Here is a 19,740-nt window from a genome sequence, read left to right on the forward strand (position 1 = left end):
ATCAACCCAGGGCCATCCACGCGCAAGGCAAGTGCCTTAAGTGCCCCCCCACCCTCTCTCTCTCTTGCCCCTATTTTTGATCATTTTGCACGGCAAGCTTCAGAGGGAAGAGAAGGAGCGCTTTCCCCAGACGCGAAGGCTTCCAACTTACACCGGGAACTTCACCGCCCTCCTCCGCAGGGTCAATAAAATGAGAATTCAAAATCTCTCCAGCTTTAGGATGTGCCTGCCGGATTCCTGTTAGAGGAAACTGCTTGCTCTGAGGAGCCAGCCTTCTTGCTCCGAAATTACAACCGGTTTCAGCAATTAAGAGAAGTAAAACATTAAAAAGCACAAGGCACAGTGCATTTGCATGCTAATCGCCCCCTTCTGCAGAGCTGGGAAGCTGTTTCACAACAAAGCAGATAACTTTCCCACTCTCCCAATATTAACCCTTGGGCCCGCTCGCTGCGACTTCCGACTTCCGAGGCCCCTAATGTTAATGTCTGAAATTTCTCCCGGGTCCTGTTTGGGGCAGAGACGGGTTAACTGCTTGTCCGACGTCCAGCCCCTGTGACCGAATTCTCTCTGGTTTGGGTCGAAGAAAGGGACTGGAATTGGCGGAATGTCTGAGGACTGAGAGTTTCAGGGAGATGGGACAGGAGGCAGAAAGAACGTTTTCCCAGAAAAACACACTGGACGGGTGTGGGCATGAGACTTGAATTTGAAATTTGAACCTGGCTGAGCCACTCCTAAATAATAGGTTTTGGGGCCAATGGCTTGAATTCCCGGAGACCCCTCTGGCTTCCCTAAGAAGCAGAATGAGGATCAAATGGGGGGGGAGGGTGAAGGGTAATCTGTGGGTCCCTCAGTCCTAGTCGGGGTGGGGGTGGGATGATAGCTGGGGTGGGCACAGGATAGTAGGATTGCTCCAGTGGGAACTGCATAAAGAACTTCCGGTGCAACGCCATGGAAAACCGGGGCTTTGTTGGAGGAGATGCTCCCAAGCAGTGCTCATGGGGACCGAATGACACTCCCGGGATATTCGGCCAACGGGGTCTGCAGGGCAGTGCTAGGGTCCCAGTGCCGCTCGGGTCCTGTGGGGATGGCCAGGGCCAGCCAGGGGTGCTTAAGCAGGCCCCGTCTCTTGGGTCACATCCAGCAGTGCTCGGGAGTCTCAGGGCTAAAGCTGGTGATGCAACAAGTTGGGCAAAGATACAGAGATACCAACCCTTATCGTATCTCCCCAAGCGCACCATGCATGGGGTCTTTTGACCCTTTGGGATAAGAGCAGAGAAGGCAGGAATATCCCTTCGGCTTCTCTCTCCGAGTCCGTGGCGCGTCTTATCACTCTATGAAAGGCGGTCACTGACCCTCAAGAATATACTTCAGCAGTGAGGCCGGATGCCTGGCGTGTCACCAACCTGGGATGATTTTTCTGGCACCAACACGGTCCCCCCAGGAACGCTGGATGCAGCTCCAGGAGCCGCCCCTCCCCCACCGACACCATGTCTCTGGCCCTTCCGGGCCCAGCAGCATTTAGGTTTTTTCATTTTATGTTGATGAGTCACCCGCGAGAGAGTTACAGACTTACAAACTCGTGATTACGTGTCAGTCATACAATGTTCCGGTGTCCTCTGCCAGTGTCCAGGCACATCTGAACACTGGCCCTGTTAGTCCTGAATCGCAGGTGGAGCCCCTGAGTTGTCCTGAGCACTCCTTGGGAGACCTTTTTGCCCACCCCCAGAATATAAATATATGTCAGATTTCAGGTAGCGCATAATATAGCACTGTAGCACTGTCATCCCGTTGCTCATTGATTTGCTCGAGCGGGCACCAGTCGAGTCTCCATTGTGAGACTTGTTGTGACTGTTTTTGGCATATCGAATATGCCACGGGGAGCTTGCCAGGCTCTGCCGTGTGGGCAGGATCCTCTCGTAAGCTTGGCAGGTTGTCCGAGAGGGATGAAGGAATTGAACCCGGGTTGGCCGCGTACAAGGCAATGCCCTACCCACTGTGCTATCTCTCCAGTCATAATGAGTAGGAGAAAATTCCCACTTCCTCTTGGAAGGAGGCAGTGGAGCACGGAACTGGGGCTTGAGAACTATGTCGACCTGATTTTGAGATCCAGTTGCTTTAAAACTATCATACCATCTTGGGACTGGAGCAATAGCACAGCGGGGAGGGCGTTTGTCTTGCATGCAGCCAACCCGGGTTTGATTCCCAGCATCCCATATGGTCCCCTGAGCACCGCCAGGGGTGATTTCTGAGTGAAGAGCCAGGAGTAACCCCTGTGCATCGCCGGGTGTGACCCAAAAAGAAAAAAAAAACTATCATACTGTCTTGCCTTTTTTTTTAATGAAAGAACTGTAGCTTATAAAGTTATTGATAGTTGAGTTTGGGGAATATATTATTTCAGCACCAATCCCACCAACTAGCGTCAACATCCCTCAACCAGTGTTTCCAGCTTCCATCCCCGTGTCCAACCCTCACCCCATTCTTGCCTCTCAGGCACGTCACAAAGGTTCACAGGCACGTTGTGAAGGCTCAGTGGCTGGGGCTTAGATTGTGTTTTCAGTGTTGTGTTGTCGAGTCTGTGTGTTGGACACGTGGCTCTGCCCCTCTCCCATATCTCTGGCATAACTGAAGCCCTAATGCCTGTTCATCCATTTCTTCCAGTTCTCTTATTCCCCCCACCCCCCTACCTGGATGTCTTTACTTCTCCGTCCTTTTCCTCCTGAAACACTTGGGTCGAGGGTGATCTAGGCATTCCCCTTTCACCACAACGAGTTTCCTCATCCAGGATTCTCTATCCCACAGTTAAGTGAGATCATCCTACATTTGTCTTTCTTCTTCTGACTTTCTTCACTCAACATACCTTGAAGTCCCAGCCACGTTGTAGCAAATTGCATGATTTCATCGTCCTGTGCAGCTGCATAGTATCCCACTGTGTCATACTGTGTTACTTCGGACACACCTTTCACTTCCCTCTAATTCCTCCTCCTGCAAGGGCAGGCAGGTAATAAACTATCATTTGTTTGGGACCTGAGAGATCGTAGAGAGGGAAAGGCACTTGCCCTGCACGCAGCTGACCCGGGTTTAATCCCAACCAGCCCATAAGGTCCACTGAGGACCCCCAGGCATGATCCCCGAGGATGGAGGCAGGAGCAAGCCCCAAGCACGGCTGGCTGTGGCCCAGACTCCCCCACTCCGCCCAAACCATTCATCTGGGACAAGTGTCCCATGAATAGACACTCAACACATTTCAATGTTTAGGGGATTTTTCTTGGTTTCACTTTTCAAAACGACCTTCCCCGTGTCCACCCCATGACGCAATGCAGAAGCAATGCCCAAAGTATGCCCTGTCTCAGATGCCAAGCCAAGTCACTGAAGCCAGGTAAACAGGAGGAGAGAGACGTTTCTGTGTGCACACCCATGTCCTCACACTCCCCGTCGTTCAGCGGGTGGGAACGGGGCCGCCGGAAGGAAACGAAAGCTCATCAGAGGCTGGAGAAATATTAATCTGGCGCTCATGGATGGGCAGTGATGCGCGCTGCCCGCAAGGGGACCTGCCCTTCATGGTCGTGGGCACACACCGTGACCCCAGGCTCTCCTCTGCCACATCCACATCCAGATGATTATTCTACAGGGGAGGGCCAGGCAGAGGGAGAGAGAGAGAGAGGGAATAGAGGAAGGAAGAAAGGCAGGCAGGAAGGAAGGAAGGCAGAAAGGAAGGAAGGAAGGAAGGAAGGAAGGAAGGAAGGAAGGAAGGAAGGAAGGAAGGAAGGAAGGAAGGAAGGAAGGAAGGAAGGAAGGGAGGGAGGGAGGGAGGGAGGGAGGAAGAGAGGGAGGGAGGGAGGGAGGGAGGGAGGGAGAGAGAAAGAAAAAGAGAAAGAAAGAAAGAAAGAAAGAAAGAAAGAAAGAAAGAAAGAAAGAAAGAAAGAAAGAAAGAAAGAAAGAAAGAAAGAAAGCAAGAAAGCAAGAAAGAAAGAAAGAAAGAAAGAAAGAAAGAAAGAAAGAAAGAAAGAAAGAAAGAAAGAAAGAAAGAAAGAGAGAGAGAGAGAGAGAGAGAAAGAAAGAAAGAAAGAAAGAAAGAAAGAAAGAAAGAAAGAAAGAAAGAAAGAAAGAAAGAAAGAAAGAAAATTAAAGGAATAGAGAAAGAAAAAGATAAAGAGATAAAGAAAGGAAAAGAGAAAGAGAAAGAAAGAAGAAAAGAAAAAGAGAAAGGAAGAAAGCAAGCGAGCGACTGAAGGGAGGCTCGTGTGGGCCTTGGGTTGCCTGACCCTCCAATGGGACTTGTTTGCTTTGGGATGTGCTTTTCAAGGTGAGCCTGGGGTGGGCTTTGGGGAGGAAGACCACCATGCCTCCCCTGTAGGAAACACGCCCTCCATTAGCTTTCTCCCTGGGCGCCCGAACCTGGACGCTCTGGTCACCTCACACTTCCCAGGCCTCGCCTCTGGCAAGTTCCTCTCCCTCCGCTGAGAAACCTAGAAGCCGTGGACCCCAGGAGCCCTCAGCACCTGAACCCCCAGACTGAGCTCTGTAACAAGAGCCGGAGACACAGTACAGTGGGCAGGGTGCTTGCCTCGCATGCATGTGGTCCATGGTTCTCTCTTTCTCTCTCTCTCTCTCTCTCTCTCTCTCTCTCTCTCTCCTTTTTGGGTCACACCCAGCGATGCTCAGGGGTTACTCCTGGCTCTGCACTCCAGGAATCACCCCGGCGGTGCTTGGGGAACCATACGGGATGCCGGGGATCGAACTCGGGTCAGCCACGTGCAAGGCAAACATCCTCCCCTCTGTGCTATCGCTCCAGTCCCTGGCTCTCTTTCTCTCGCTGCCTTTGGAAAGAAACACTAAGCAGTGAGAGGGAACATCTATTGTTCAGAGTTCTTTGGCGAAGATGGAGAGGTCTATGCATTCTCCATTTATTTATGCGATCATTTATTTAGCGTTACTGGGGACTTGTGGCTTTTTGTTTGACGTCCGGGGATTATATAGAACATGACTCTGTGTAATAGAACTTGACTTTATAGAATGGCCTCCGTCAACCAGCTCTCCCTCGTCTCTCCCCCCAGTAGTATTGCAGGGAGGGTCGGTCCTCTTATCAGTGCTCTCGCTGGTAGCAGGAGCATTTTCATTCTGGCACGCGCAGTGACTCCGGATCCTACCGTCTTATTTCATCCTAGCATCAGCTCTGTCCCCACGGTTCTCGAGTTCTTTGTCCTGGAGTGAATCTTGGTTCTTGGCATGTGCCCTGCTTTGTCTGGGCTTGAGGGGTATATTTTTGTTTATTTGGATTTTGGACCAGACCCAGCCGTCCTCAGGGTTAACCCTTGGATGATTCCTGGCTGGACTTGAGGGATCAGATGCGGTGTTGCGGATTGAACACGGGGCCGGCCGCCTGCCAGGCAAGCACCCTACATGCGGTACCAAAGAAAATCTTATTATCGGAGAGCAAAGTCGGGGACACAGATGCTCAGGGCTCCGTGGCTTCTGGGTTTGCTCAGAGGACATAGCAAGAAGATGTAGTGGCGTACGGCCTGTGTAGGCACATAGCTCTGGCCATATTTCTGTGTCCCAGGGATGGATCTATCTGGTCATACTTCTGGGATCCAGTGATGGAACCTGTGTGAAGTCAAATTGAAGCCCATACCTATTGCCTTGCACGCGGCCCACCCAGGTTTGATTCCTTCATCCCTCTTGGAGAACCCGGCAAGCTACTGAGAATATCCCGCCCCCACAGCAGAGCCTGGCGTGCCAAAAACAGTAACAAAAAATCTCACAATAGACACATTACTCGTGCCCCCCTGGAGCAAATCGATGAACAACGGGGCGACAGTGCTCCCGTGCTCCCATGTCTCCAACTCTCTCACCTCTTACCACATGGATCATTCTAGAACAGAGATGCCCGAACTTCCATAGCCCAACACCCACCTTTTCAGAAAAAGCAAAAACCATTACTCTGGGCCACTCTCACCCAGTCTGAGGAACACTGCTAAGAAATCCCCCTGTGTCTCTCTACTCTCCTCCAAGGAATAATATCCGACTCCCTCTACCCTGCGCCCACGTGATTTTTCTAATTCCTGCGTGCATGTAGAGAGGTTTCAGAGTTATTCATCATACACCTGTCCTCTTCCGAATGCTGCCGGTTTCTGGAGCTAATTAGGTCTGAATGCTGGGTCTCGACTCTTTTCATGCATGTTCTTTATTTTCTCTTTTTTTTCTTTTGGTTTTTTTTCTTTCGGGGGTCACTCCTGGTGATGCTAAGGGTTTACTCCTGGCTCTGCACTCAGGATTTACTCCTGGCGGTGCTCAGGGGATGACTATTTGGGATGCTGGGGTTCGAACCCAGGTCAGCCACATGCAAGGCAGATGCCCTACCCACTGTCCTATTGCTCTGGCCCCATGTTCTTTACCTTCAGAATATCCTGAGATCCCGTTGCCCAATCCTGCATCACGTCCTGAAGTTCCCCCCCTGCCCCCGCCTCTTTCAGGCTTATTCTCTGCTGTCAAGTTCTCTGGGTTCTGCTCAGTGTTGAAAGCCTTGCATTTGTTGTGCTCATCACTGCAATGTCAGAGAACAATTTTGCCCCCTAAGAATGTCCTGGGATGGAGGGATAGTGCAGCGGGTAGGGCGCTGCAGACCCAGATTCCAGATTTGGCCCCAGTATCCTGGACGGGCCCCCCCGGCATGTCCCAGGAGAACTTCCTGAGTTCAGAGCCAGAAGGAAGCCCTGAGCTGCACCAGCTCCACAGTGGTGTCCCAAGCCCCCACCCCCAAACGGTCCTTTACCTCCTCGTCCTCCTTCCCTCGCACCTCCTGTTTGACAGATGGGGGTTATATATAATCCTTCCCCAGAGTATCATTCTTGTCGAGTCTTACACCCTGTGGTTTTTCCAGACCATCTTCTTTCACTTAACGATGGACATTTAAAAGTCTTGGGGCTAGAGCCTGGCAAGCTCCCCGTGGCGTATTCGATATGCCAAAAACAGTCACCACAAGTCTCACAATGGAGACGTGACTGGTGCCCGCTCAAGCAAATCGATGAACAACGGGACGACAGTGCTACAGTGCAGAGAGATAGTCAAGGGGTAGGGTGTTTGCCTGGCACTTGTCCAATCCCGATCTGATCCCTGGCATTCCAGAGGGTCTCCTGAGCCCCCAAACTAGTGATCCCCTGAGCACAGAGCCAAGAGTAAGCCCTGAGCATCACCAGGCATGGCCCTTTACAAGCCAAAGAGAGGGAGAAAGGACAAAAAAATCTATGCCATCTTTGGGCCAGAGCCATGGTTTAATGGGTGGATTGAATATTTGCTTTGTATGCAGGTTTGAGTTCCATCCTCCCTCCTACGTGGGCCCCAACACCACCAATTTTGGAGTAGCCTGGGCACTGTCAGGTGTACCCCCCAACCCTTCAAAAGAGAAATCTACAGTAAATAAAAATTTTCTCTCAGGGTCAGGGTAATGAGGCCTATTATTGTTACTGTTTTTTGCATATCTGGCTCCAGGCACATCTTTTCTACTCCCTCGTTCTTCCTGCACTAACATACGCCTCAGAGACCAGGGCCCTACGCAAAGATAAGAACGCTTTCGGGTCTCCCAAAAAGGAATCGAAAGAGCTATGCTTGGAGTATCATGTTCCACTCAAGTGAGAGAAGGAATTCGGAGTTCTGACCTCCACTGGCCATCGAGGATTGGTGACGCTGTCTTGTTTGCCAAGTTGTGGAAAATCAGATGGGCTGGACACGTAATGCAATTTGGAGACAACCGCTGGACTAGAGCTGTTACTGACTGGATTCCACGGGACATCAAAAGAATGCCTGGCCGCCCACCTACAAGATGGTCAGACTTCTTTGTCAAGTCCCTGAATGAACCGTTTGATGCTCTTCGTGTTCCTGGAGCGAGCAGACGCCATTGGGCTACACTAGCACGCGACAGGGACAAATGGAGACATTACTAGCGCCTGCTCGAGCAAATCAATGAGCAATGGGATGACAAGAGATACAAGAAAAAATAAGTCTATTCATGTTTTTGAACAGCTTCCTGACTCATTTCCTTCTATTGCTGAATAATATTTCCTAGTATGAATGCACTATGTTTTTAGAGGGTTGCTTTGTGTAGTTGTTGTTTATTTGTTTGTTTGTTTTAACCCAGTTACCCATTGAAGGACATCTTGGTTGCTTCCAGTAGGAACCTATAAATACAACTGCCGTTCACAGGCATATTTCCACATGGAGATGATTTTCCAAGCTAGCCCAATCAATGGGCTGGAGCGATAGCACAGTGGGTAGGGCATCTGCCTTGCACGCGGCAGACCGGGGTTAGATTCCTCCGTCCCATAGAATTAGTATAGATGAAATAACTTGTGATATTTTGCCCAAGTGATGAATCTACAGATCAAGTGACTTGACCACTGAACAGAACTGTGTCCCCCAATCCATGAACATGGAATAGCATTCCACTTATTATAAATCTTTCCCCCTTTGAACCAAGGTTTTGTCACTTTCATGCATGCTCTTATGAAGTTTGTTGGTTCAAAGCCATGTTCACTCATTGATGCATCATTCATGGAGTCTTTCAGCCATCATATCACATTTGAGTTCTGCCACAAAAGTATAAATACTTGCAAAGCCAAAAATATTTACCATCTTGACCCATGGCCACAAATGTCTCCTGACCCTTGATCCGAAACTCAAAGGTCAGATATACTTCTCTCTTCCATCCCACTTATTTTGTTCTCCTTCTCTTCTCTGGCTCTAGGCAAAAATAAAATTTTAAAAGGCAGACTCTCCTAAAGGAATGACAACTTTAACTCCAGCAAGCACACACAAACTGTTCTTACCAGGCCATGTTTGGGGCCGGGATACCAGTGGGAACTTGCTGCTTTATCCAGATCATATGACTTGAGTTTGGAAGGGGGGTTTCTTATCGGGTTGTTCTTATGTTTGAGCTTAAGTCTGTTGGCCTAGAGGTCTCTGGATGTCCATCAAAGCACCCGGCACTCATGAGGGGTTTAAACAAATGTTTGGTGATCAAAGCAAGGAATAAATGATGTATGATACAAAAGTTTTCGAGCATGGGGGCTCGAGAGAGAGCTCAATGAACTAGTGCTCATGCTTTTGCCTGCAGTAGGATGGAGTTTCGTCCCTGGCACCGTATGGTCCCCTGAGCACCACCAGGGGTGACCTCCCCTCCCACCCAAGAACAGAGCCGGAAGTAGCCCCTGAGCACTCACCACACACACACACACACACACACACACACACACACACACACACACACACACACACACACAGAGAGAGACCTCCATGCAGTTATTCTGACATTTACTGAAATCCAGAAGTGCCATCAGCGGGGGCAATGACGTTGGGGGCAGGAGCAGAGGTAGGAATCCTAAAGCCAGCGGGAGACATGTGAGAGGATTCCCCGTCCTCCGCCAACAAAGCAAGACTTCAGACGAGCAAAGGCGTGGTTTCCACACCTGGCCGGTGTGCTGCTTGAATCAAGTCAGTGGCACGACCCAATCGGGACAAGGAGTTTATGACGCGTCACCTGCCCTAATCACTGTGCTCAGACCCAGCCTGTTTCCCATCCACCCAGCAGCTCCCAGCCAGCTGGTGCAATGCCCTTCCCACCGAGCAGCCAGCCATGGATCCGAGGGCAAAGAGAACCCTTGGAGATCTCTTTGCTTGGAAGCCCAGAGCCCAGTCTGATCATGGAGGGGTCGCGGAAGTTCAGTTTGCAAGGAGCTGCCCAGCCACACTTGGTGTAAGCTACCTCGGGTGCTCTCCCTTCTTTGCTCACAGATGCCAGCTCCGGGGACACTGGGCGCATCGTAGACATAGAAGAACACAGCCTAATACCCATCTGTCCTGGTCTGGGCAAGCTACTCCCTCCTCCTGTGCTCTTGGTAGACCAGCCAGTGACCGGACTTCCGGCTGAGAGCAGAGCCTTCCCTTCCGTACACCCTCCCGACAGTAGGGCCCCCAGCCAACGTGGGTCTTCCTCTCTCTTGGGGCGTGGAGCATGCAAGGACCCCAGGCCCACGGGGAGAATCGAAACATCCATTATGTGCGGTCAGACAAGGGACCCTGGATGCTGAGGGTTATACCTGCGGGGAGCTCACCCAGATGATGTAGCATGTACCAGCAGGTACCAGGGTCTGAGTCTGACCCCCAGTGCCTTATCATGCACCATCCCCGTTGGCCATAGCACCCGTGAACCCGGCAGTACCGCAGGTGTCTTCGGCCGGGCTGAGCAGTGTCGGCCGGGGGTTCCCAGGAGGTCGAGTCTCGATCAAGTCTTCAGTTGTTTGCGCACTCTCTCACATCTCACACCCTCATCAGTATCCGGTTACCATGGTGTCACAAGATGAAATTAGTCGGGGCACACTCAGGTGCAATCAGGGCACAGCACTCAGCGTCCAGCTTCTGAAGGGGCTCAAAGGACCCTGTGAGGTGCCAGGGATCAAACTGGGGTCTGCCGCATGCACGATGAGCACCTAAACCCACCCACCCCACCTCGCCCAGGCGCTCCTTCCGGTCCCCAAATGGAGCATTTGAATGGCAGGAGCTTCCCAGAGCTTGTTCTCCGGGGTGCCTCTGGCCCCAAACACAGTGCCCGGCACGGAGCAAGGGACAGGAGCTTCCGCTGCAGGACAGGAGCCAAGGGCAGCTTCTGGGACCTTAGTCCACGATGTCGAGACCAAGCAAGCTCACTCTGGCCCAGCACACACCACGCGCCAGCCCTGTGCACTGAGCTATTTCCCCGGGCGTGCTAACCAGGGGTCCACCACGGGGGTCCGGGAACGATTAGGAGCAGGAAGATGCCCATGAGCCTCTCTGACCTCGGAGGGTCTTTCCCGTCAAAGCACAGAGGGACCAGCCTGCAGCCACGTGGTGGGGGCTGGGGCGCCCAGAGCAAGGGGCACAGACTCTGGTCTCACAAGCACCTCCATGGGCAGCCCTAAAGCACCAAGGCTGGGCATACCCCCCCACACCTCCCCCCAGCCAGGTGTGGTCCAGAGCACAAAATAGATGGTCAAGAAAAGGGTGGAAGCTGTTTACAAGCCAGAACTGCACAGTTGCCGCCATGCAAAGGGCAAGTTGGGAGGCCAAAACTCCAAAGGTGGGGCCGGAGCGACAGTACCGCAGGGAGGGCGTTTGCCTTGCACGCGGAAGACCTGGGTTCAATCCCCGGCGACCCATGTGGTCTCCCCAAGCACGGCCAGGCATCATTCCTGAGTGTCGAGCCGGGAAGGAAGCCCTGAGCATGGCTGGGTGTGACTCAAAAACAACTCAGAAGGAAGAGATGAAGGGATTCCTTACACACACACACACACACACACACACACACACACACACACACACACACACACACTACCATCCTGGCACATCATTATTGCCGTTGCTGGCGATGGTGGTTCTGCCTTCATTCCTCTCCTCAATTCTCTGTTTCCTTCTCCCACTCTGGCTTCCATTCGGCCCCAGACTTCGGACTGGAACTCTGGGGACAGAGCTACAGGGGGCGGGGGAGGCGCCCTCCTCTCCCGCCCCCCCCCCGCAACCCCCGCCTCCCCAGGCCCAATTTGTTGAAGGAAATATGTAGGCCGCGTTGGAGAGGGGCGACCTTAGGCTGCGGGTGAGCTGCTGCAGCTGCAAAGTTCTAAGCCCATAAATAAAGTTTATGGTTAACCGGGCCTGACCCGGCTTTGCCCCTTAGGTGCGGGAGCGCTATCTTGTCATTAGAATGCAGGACGAGTCGCCTAATGTCTGCTCGTTTGTTCTCCAGCCCCTCGGCTCTATAAATCTTTGGGCAAGGGCAGAGTGGGGTGGAGGGAGCCCCCCCCCGCGTGAGGGGCAGACAGACAGGGGTCAGGGAGGGAGGGGTGGGGTAGGGAAGGGAGGGGGTGCCTGGCCGCTGAAACGCAACAGACAGCCTCGACGCCCTGGCCAGGGGGAGTGACGGGGACAGTGCCAGGGCTGGCTGCCCCCGGGCACGCTCGGGGACCCGGGCAGGGCGGAGGAGAAGGGGGAGCCCGCAACTGAAGGGGACTTTTCCAGGGTTTGGGCACCAGGACGGTGGGGAGGGCCCTTGCCATGCATGGCCCACCCAGGCGCGATCCCCAGCATCCCTTAGGGTCCCCTGAGCCCCGCCAGGAGTGATCCCTGAGAGCAGAGCCAGAGTCAGCCCTGGGCACCACTGAGCGTGACCCGCCCCTGGAAAAAAGACTGAAAACAACAACAACAAAAAATAAAACCCAAGAGAACTTCCCCTTAGACCAGTTCAGTATTATCTGTCACACGATTGGAAGCAAAGGTCGTGACAGTTGCTTGTCTCTGTCTTTGGGGCTCACTGGGGTTCACTTGTCTTTGTGGGGAGCCACACCCAACAGTGCTCAGGGCTGACTCTGTGCTCTGTGCTCGGGGAATCACTGCTGGCAGGACTCGGGGGACCCTCTGCAGTGTCAGGGGGCTGCCCGGGCAGGCCGCACGCAGGGCAAACCTACCCACTGTCCCTATGGTCAACGTCTCTGTCCTTGGCGGATGAGCAGGTTGGGGAGGACTCGATCTTGTGTCCTCCCCGCTGGCTGGGGCAGAAGGTGGGCAGGAGGGTTGAGGCAGGAAAACCACGGGATGCAGAGAAAATGGACGCCTGGGCGGGGGCGAGGGGCGGGGTGGGGTGGCAGGGAGTCATTCTCCTTGGCAGGGGTGACCTTCCGGCCCAGCCCCTGCGTGGGGACAAATGCTGTCTCTGACGGTTAGAAAGGCGGGGTGGGGGGGGCTGAGAGGAGAGGGGACCTGGGACCACCACCAGCCCCAGGTTCATCAGCAGTTGGGGCTTTGACGTTCCCATCAGGACCCAGGCAAGGGGTCCAAAGCCTGACCCACCCCTGAAAAAAAGACAAAAAAAAAAAAAACCAACAAACACCCAAGAGAACGTTCCCTTGACCAGTTCGATATTATCTGTCACACGGTTGGACTTCAGAAGCAAAGACTGTCGTGATAGGACATAGCAAAAGCCTCCCCCAGGCTGGTGGCAAGGCAGCAGGGGCCCCTGGAGGCCTGTGTCACTCGGGCCGGAGGTGGCCGGTACCTGGGGAGGGCGGACTCTGCCAACCCCCACCACGGCTCTGTGCTGGGGGCCGCTGGGAGTGAACCGGGACAGACTCGTAGTGGGGGATGCCGTGGGGCGGGTGCTGGCAGCCCCGGCTCCCTGGGAGGGAGGGAGGGAGGGAGGGAGGGAGGGAGGGAGGGAGGGAGGGAGGAAGGAAGGAGAGAGGAAGGGAGGGAGGCAGGGAGGAAGGAGGGAGGGAGGGAGGGAGGGAGGGAAGGAGGGGCCGTTTGCAAGGTTCCCAGTTTGGCTGGGCCCTAAGGCCAGTCTAGGATGTGAAAACCAATTGTCTCCTCCAGGTCTTTGCCACTGAGGCAGCGCTACCTAGACCTCTGGGCTACATCATTTGCATGTGTGTGTGTGTGTGTGTGTGTGTGTGTGTGTGTGAGAGAGAGAGAGAGAGAGAGAGAGAGAGAGAGTATGCATTGCGCCTTGCTCAACACTCAACACTATCCTTGGTATGTCTGTGTGTGTGCATTGCACCTTGTTCAACACTCAACACTCAACAGTATCCCTGGTGTGTGTGTGTGTGTGTGTGCGCGTGTGTGTGTCTATTTGTGTGGGTATATGCATTGCAGATTGCTCAATACTCAACAGCATCCCTGCTGTGTATGTGTGTGTGTGTGTGTGTGAGTGTGTGCATTGCAGATTATTCAATACTCAATGTGTGTCACTTGAGTGAGTGTGTGGATTGCAGGGTGTTTAACACTCTACAGGGTCCCTGTTGTGCATGTGTGTGCGTGTGTGTGTGTCTGTGTGAGAGAGTATACATTGCGCCTTGCTCAACACTCAACACTATCTCTGGTGTGTGTGTGCATTGCACCTTGTTCAACACTCAACAGTATCTCTGATGTGTGTGTGCGTGTATGTGTGTGTGTGTGTGTGTGTGTGTGTGTGTGTGTGGTGCCAGGGGTGGGCCCCAGGGCCTCTCACAAGCCAGGAGACACTCTCTGGCTGCTCCATCGCCCCAGTACCGTGCCTGGGTTTTACTCACACGACGTCAAGAGCGCCCCCCAGCCAGACTGACAGTCAGGAACCATGTGCAGACTCTGCAAATGTCCAGGAGGTCAAGGTCTCCCCCGCCCCGAAGGCCTCTGTGCCACAGTCCTCTACCTTTTGCCCCCTCAAGTTACGGCCACCCACCGGGAACACTGCAGACACGAGGGGGAGGGACAAAGGAGGGCCCTGTGACCCCAGCCTCATCACCCCAAAGCCTGTACTTACTCATTGCTCCCTCGCCTCCATTTTAAAACCCATGTATCCTGAGTTTGCAATGTTCTAGAACATTCTGGGAGGGTGCACCACACTGATCTCTGTGAAGTACATACCACCCCGCCCCAGAGGCCCCAGAGCCCTTCCCTCCCCTCGGCCCTCCCCGTTGTAGCACCAGTGTCAGCGCTGAGTCTGCCGTGAGTTCCCTCGCTTCCCCACTCATGTTCCTGACGCCAGGTGTGGAAGCTCCTCTGATGGCCTTCTGCTCCCTGGCTCCTTTCTCTCACAGAGCGGACATGAAAACGCTGGTTGCAAGAATACGTGAATGTGTGTCCCCTGTGTTCCCTCAGCATATTCGTGGGGGTCAACACAGGTGACCCCACACACACACACTGAACAACAGTCACCTAGAGGGCAGGAAGGCAACTGTGGTCTGGATGTGGGAGCAGAAAGACCTTCAGAAGCCCGGGGGCCCTGAGACCTCAGAGGGTTTGAGGATGACGCCAAGAACCAGCACGTCTGATGGGAGAACAGGGATCCTCGGAGAGGAGGGGCCTTTGCATGAGCCGGGGGCCTGTGGGTACCAGCTACCTTCCGAGGACTCAGTCCTACCCCCTGTAAGTAGAAACCGGGAATGGCTCACGGGGGGCAGATTCAGGACCCTGAGTTCCATCCCCTGCACCATATGTCCCCCACCAGCACCCCAACACTGCCAGGTGGCCCTGGTAGCCCGAGATCCACCAGCCTCAGTCCCAGCTCTGCCCAGAGAGGGCCAGTCCCTTCTCAGCACTTATTTTTAATAGGTGAGGCCAAGAGAGATAGGAAGAAAGATGAAGAAAGAAAGAAAGAAAGAAAGAAAGAAAGAAAGAAAGAAAGAAAGAAAGAAAGAAAGAAAGAAAGAAAGAGAGAGAGAGAGAGAGAGAGAGAGAGAGAAAGAAAGAAAGAAAGAAAGAAAGAAAGAAGAAAGAAAGAAAGAAAGAAAGAAAGAAAGAAAGAAAGAAAAGAAAGAAAGAAAGAAAGAAAGAAAGGAAGGAAGGAAGAAGGGAGGGAGGGAGGGAGGGAGGGAGGGAGGGAGGGAGGACGGAAGGAAGGAAGGAAGGAAGGAAGGAAGGAAGGAAGGAAGAAGGAAGGAAGGAAGGAAGGAAGGAAGGAAGGAAGGAGGAAGGGAGGGAGGGAGGGAGGGAGGGAGGGAGGAAGGAAGGGAGGGAGGAGGGAGGGAGGGAGGGAGGGAGAGAGGAAGGATGGGCGGGAGGGAGGGAAGAGAGGGAGGGAGGGAGGGAGGATGGGAGGGAGGATGGGAGGGAGGGAGGATGGGAGGGAGGGAGGAAGGGAGGGAAGAAGGGAGGGAGGATGGGAGGGAGGAAGGGAGGGAAGAAGGGAGGGAGGGAGGGAGGGAGGGTGGGAGGATGGGAGGGAGGATGGGAGAGGGGGAAGGGAGGAGGGAGGGAGGGTGGGAGGATGGGAGGAGGATGGGAGAGGGGGAAGGGAGGAGGGAGGGAGGGAGGGAGGAGGAGGGAGGGAGGGAGGGAGAGGGAGGGAGGGAGGGAGGGGCTCATTTCTGCCCAGCTGACCTCTTGGGTCCACAGCCTGACTTGGCCACTTCCTACTAGGAAGGCATTTTGGAGGAGCTGTGTCTGGAGCCTATTTGGGGAGGGAGGGGGATGGTCGCGCAGGGGAAGCGGTGGGCGGGGAGGTGGGGGGATGGGCCAGTCTGTCTCTCTTTCCGTGGGGGGAAGGCAGCTAGATTCCAGGGTCTCATCAGAGGGACACCCCGGGTCTCAGAGACCAAGCTGACACGTGTGACCTCCCTGTGCAGGACGCACCCCTGCTCACGGCTGTCTGGGCAGTGAGCTACTGATTAACACAGAGTGAGGCGGTGGGGGAGGGGGAGGGGGAGCCGTCAGCCCGGCTTTGGGGGGGGGGGGCAGGATCGGACCTCCCCGAGGAAGCGGGGGACTGAAGGCAAGGAATGGGGGTGGGGGACCCCAGAGGAAAAGTCCACTCCCCGCCAGCCCCCGAGTGTACGGTTCTGGAGAGGCCAGGCCAGAACTCAGTTTCCCCATCTGCGATGAGCTTCTGGGTGAGTTCCAGGGCAATGCCGGATGAACAGACACTACGCCCAGGTGGGGCTTGAGCGACTGGACACAGTGGAGAGGCCGAGCAGAGGAAAGGCACAGCCACGCAGGAGGTGGACCCGGGGCGAGAAGAGACAGACACGCTGAGAGCTCAGGGCTCGGACCCGTGCCAGAGCGGTCACACAGCCCTGCAGAGGGTGGGGGCGGCAGACACCACTCGTGGGACACTTGAAACGCCGAAGCGTGTGGTCAGTGAGTGGGTTTTTCCCTGAATGAGCACTTACAGCTGGGGCTCTTGGGCTGGGCGTTGGAGCGTATGCAAAACCAACCAACCAAAACAGACGTTTGGGGCTGGAGAGCGCGGACGGCCGGGAGGGCATTTGCCCCTCACGCGGCTGACCGGGGCTTGATCCCCGGCACCCCCTAGGGTCCTCGGAGCCTGCCGGGAGTGACCCCTGAACACTGCCAAGGGTAGCCCCCAGCCCCACCCAAAGAAGCTCATCCTCAACCCCAGGACAATTAGATTCAAGTGAGGGGGAGCAGGACCCAAATTTATTTATTTATTTATTTATTTATTTATTTATTTATTTATTTATTTATTTATTGCTTTTTGGGTCACACCCGGCAATGCACAGGGGTCACTCCTTGATCTGCACTCAAGAATTACTCCTGGCGGTGCTCGGGGGACCCTATGGCATGCTAAGAATCGAACCCGGGTCGGCTGCGTGCAAGGCAAACGCCCTCCCCGCTGTGCTATCGCTCCAGCCCCCAGCCACCAATTTATTTTTAATTTTGGAGGTGGTGAGGATTGAATTCAAGGGCCTCAGATAAATAAGGCTTGTGCTCTGCCGCTGGGTCCCACCCTGGGCTGTAAAATCTCTGGTTTGGTTTTGGGGGTGACTAACCCCCTGTTGGGTCCGGAGGGGGGCGGGCAGGGCAGTGCCTGGTGGTGCTCAGGGATTCTCTCGGCTCTGGGACAGAATCGGGCCCCCCCCCCCCCAGGCCACGCCTGCACTTTCAGCTGTCTTCCCCGGGCCACGCATCAAGTTTTAAAAAGCAAATTCTAGTCAGAATGAGGGCTGGAACGATAGCACAGCGGGTAGGGCGTTTGCCTTGCACACGCTGACCCGAGTTCGATTCCTCAGCCCTCTCGGAGAGCCTGGCAAGCTACCGAGAGTATCCCGCCCGCACAGGCAGAGCCTGGCAAGCTCCCCGTGGCGTAATTCGATAGGCCAAGAACAGTCACAACAAGTCTCACAATGGAGACGTTACTGCTGCCCGCTCGAGCAAATCGATGAGCAACGGGATGACAGTGCTACGGTGCCAGTTAGAATGAAGATGTATTGCCCAGAATGCAGGTTGGCATGTCCCAAAGCTTTTATGGTTCATATGGTTCATAGTAAAGTTCTATAAAACATCAAACCCCTCGTCTTATGAGCAAACTTGCAGCCCTCTCTAATCATTTGCATATTGTGCCCCTCAGCTTTCTGGGACCAGGCCCTCTGCAAAGGCTAAGTTTACAAGCTGATTCTGGACTGGAAAAGTGCCTGACCAGAGTGGGTATCAGCATTCCCCAGAAATCTGGGTGACGGTGCAAAGGCCCTGGGGCTTCCCTCCTCCCAGAACCTGTGTCTTGGAGTCCTTGTCAGCTTTCAGGGGTGCATGCTACTCCCCAGAGATGGACGCCCAGAGCCTGACCCCTGGAAAGACCAGGAGGCACCACTCAATCTTCACTCCCAAGTGAGCTGGTGCTTCCTCAGGGGCTTCTGCTCACTTAAGTCAGCTTATATCCAGGAGAAGACCACCGGAACCTAGCCACAGCCATGCTCAAGGCCCCTCTCCACACGTTCAGACAGGCCTCACACATGAAGGTACCGGCAGAGTACCAGGTGTGTGTAATCCCGTCAACGGCCAACATCCAGAGACTTAAAAGCAAGCTCCCAGAAGCGATATCTTATAACCTACTTCTCCCTCTGGGAGAAACCAGCAAGCTACTGAGAGCTTCCTGCCCACATGGGACAGCCTCCCAAGCTTCCCATGGTGTATCCATATGACAAAGCCAGTAACAAGCTAGAACTCATTCCCCTGACCCTGAAAGAGACTCCAATGCAGCATTGTTGGGAAGGCCGAGAGAGAGAGGCTTCTAAAATCTCAGGGATAGGACGAACGGAGACGTTACTGAACTGCTCGAGCCACTCGACGATCAACGGGATTTCGTGATCATGATTAAAAATGTAGGGCCAATTGCTGGGGAAAAGGCAGTTCAGATAGAGAAGGGAACACCAAGTAGAGGATGTTGGGAGGACCCATTCGGGTTGGAAGATGTGAGCTGAAAGTAGACTATAGACCAAGCCATGAAGGCCACTCAGTACCAAAATCTCAGGGCTAGGACAAATGGAGACGTTACTGAGCCGCTCGAGAAGGCGACGATCAACGGGATTCGTGATGGTGATGGATATCCAGGTCACTTGTGTATGTCCCAAGCAACTAGGAATCCCACGGCTCTCTCTCGCCGCCTGAGTTCAGTGGTCTCTTGTCACCAGAGATGGGCGATACCATGAGCAGACGAGGGTCAGGCTGGTTGATGCTCAGTTGCCGTTTATTCCATTCTTCCCACGCGCCTGTTCCAGGGTCACTAAGACCCTCCCCCATTCTAGCCTCACACTGCCCCTCGCTCCTGTCTCCTCCTGTCCCCCCCCTCGTCTCTCCGTGCTCCCACTAGCCGCCTTGGTCCCTCTCTAGTCTCTCACCAACGCCCTCGCATTGGGGTGGGGGGCGGGTAGCACAATCAATATATCAAAGCCCTTTCTGATCGCATGATCGGGCTCAAGGCGGGAATACCACCTAGGGGTGTTTCTCCTCTCCCTGGTCCAATAACTTAATTAACATCTTAATTCTGCTTCTTAATATTAGCTATTTTGTATGGACACGGTAAGAAATACATTAAGTGTGTAGGGTGGCTCTCCTGGGGAAATCTCACTATAGATCTCAGACTACAGTGCTCAGGCCAGATTAGTCTTTCCTAACCCTATCAAGACGGAGCGATAGCACAGCAGGTAGGGCGTTTGCCTTGCATACAACCGACCTGGGTTCAATTCCTCCGTCCCTCTCAGAGACCCTGGCAAGCTACCGAGAGTATCCCGCCCGAACAGCAGAGCCGGACATGCTACCCGTGACATATTCAATATGCCCAAAACAGTCACAACAAGTCTCATAATGGAGATGTTACTGGTGCCCACTCAAGCAAATCGAAGAACAATAGGACGACAGTGCTACAGTGCTACGGTGCTACCCTAGCAAGGTCCCTAGTCTAGTTTTTTCTTTTTGGATCATGACAGAATTTATCCATGACCGTGCTCT

This window comes from Sorex araneus, chromosome 3 (genome assembly GCF_027595985.1).
Source record: "Sorex araneus isolate mSorAra2 chromosome 3, mSorAra2.pri, whole genome shotgun sequence".
Lineage (NCBI taxonomy): Eukaryota > Metazoa > Chordata > Mammalia > Eulipotyphla > Soricidae > Sorex > Sorex araneus.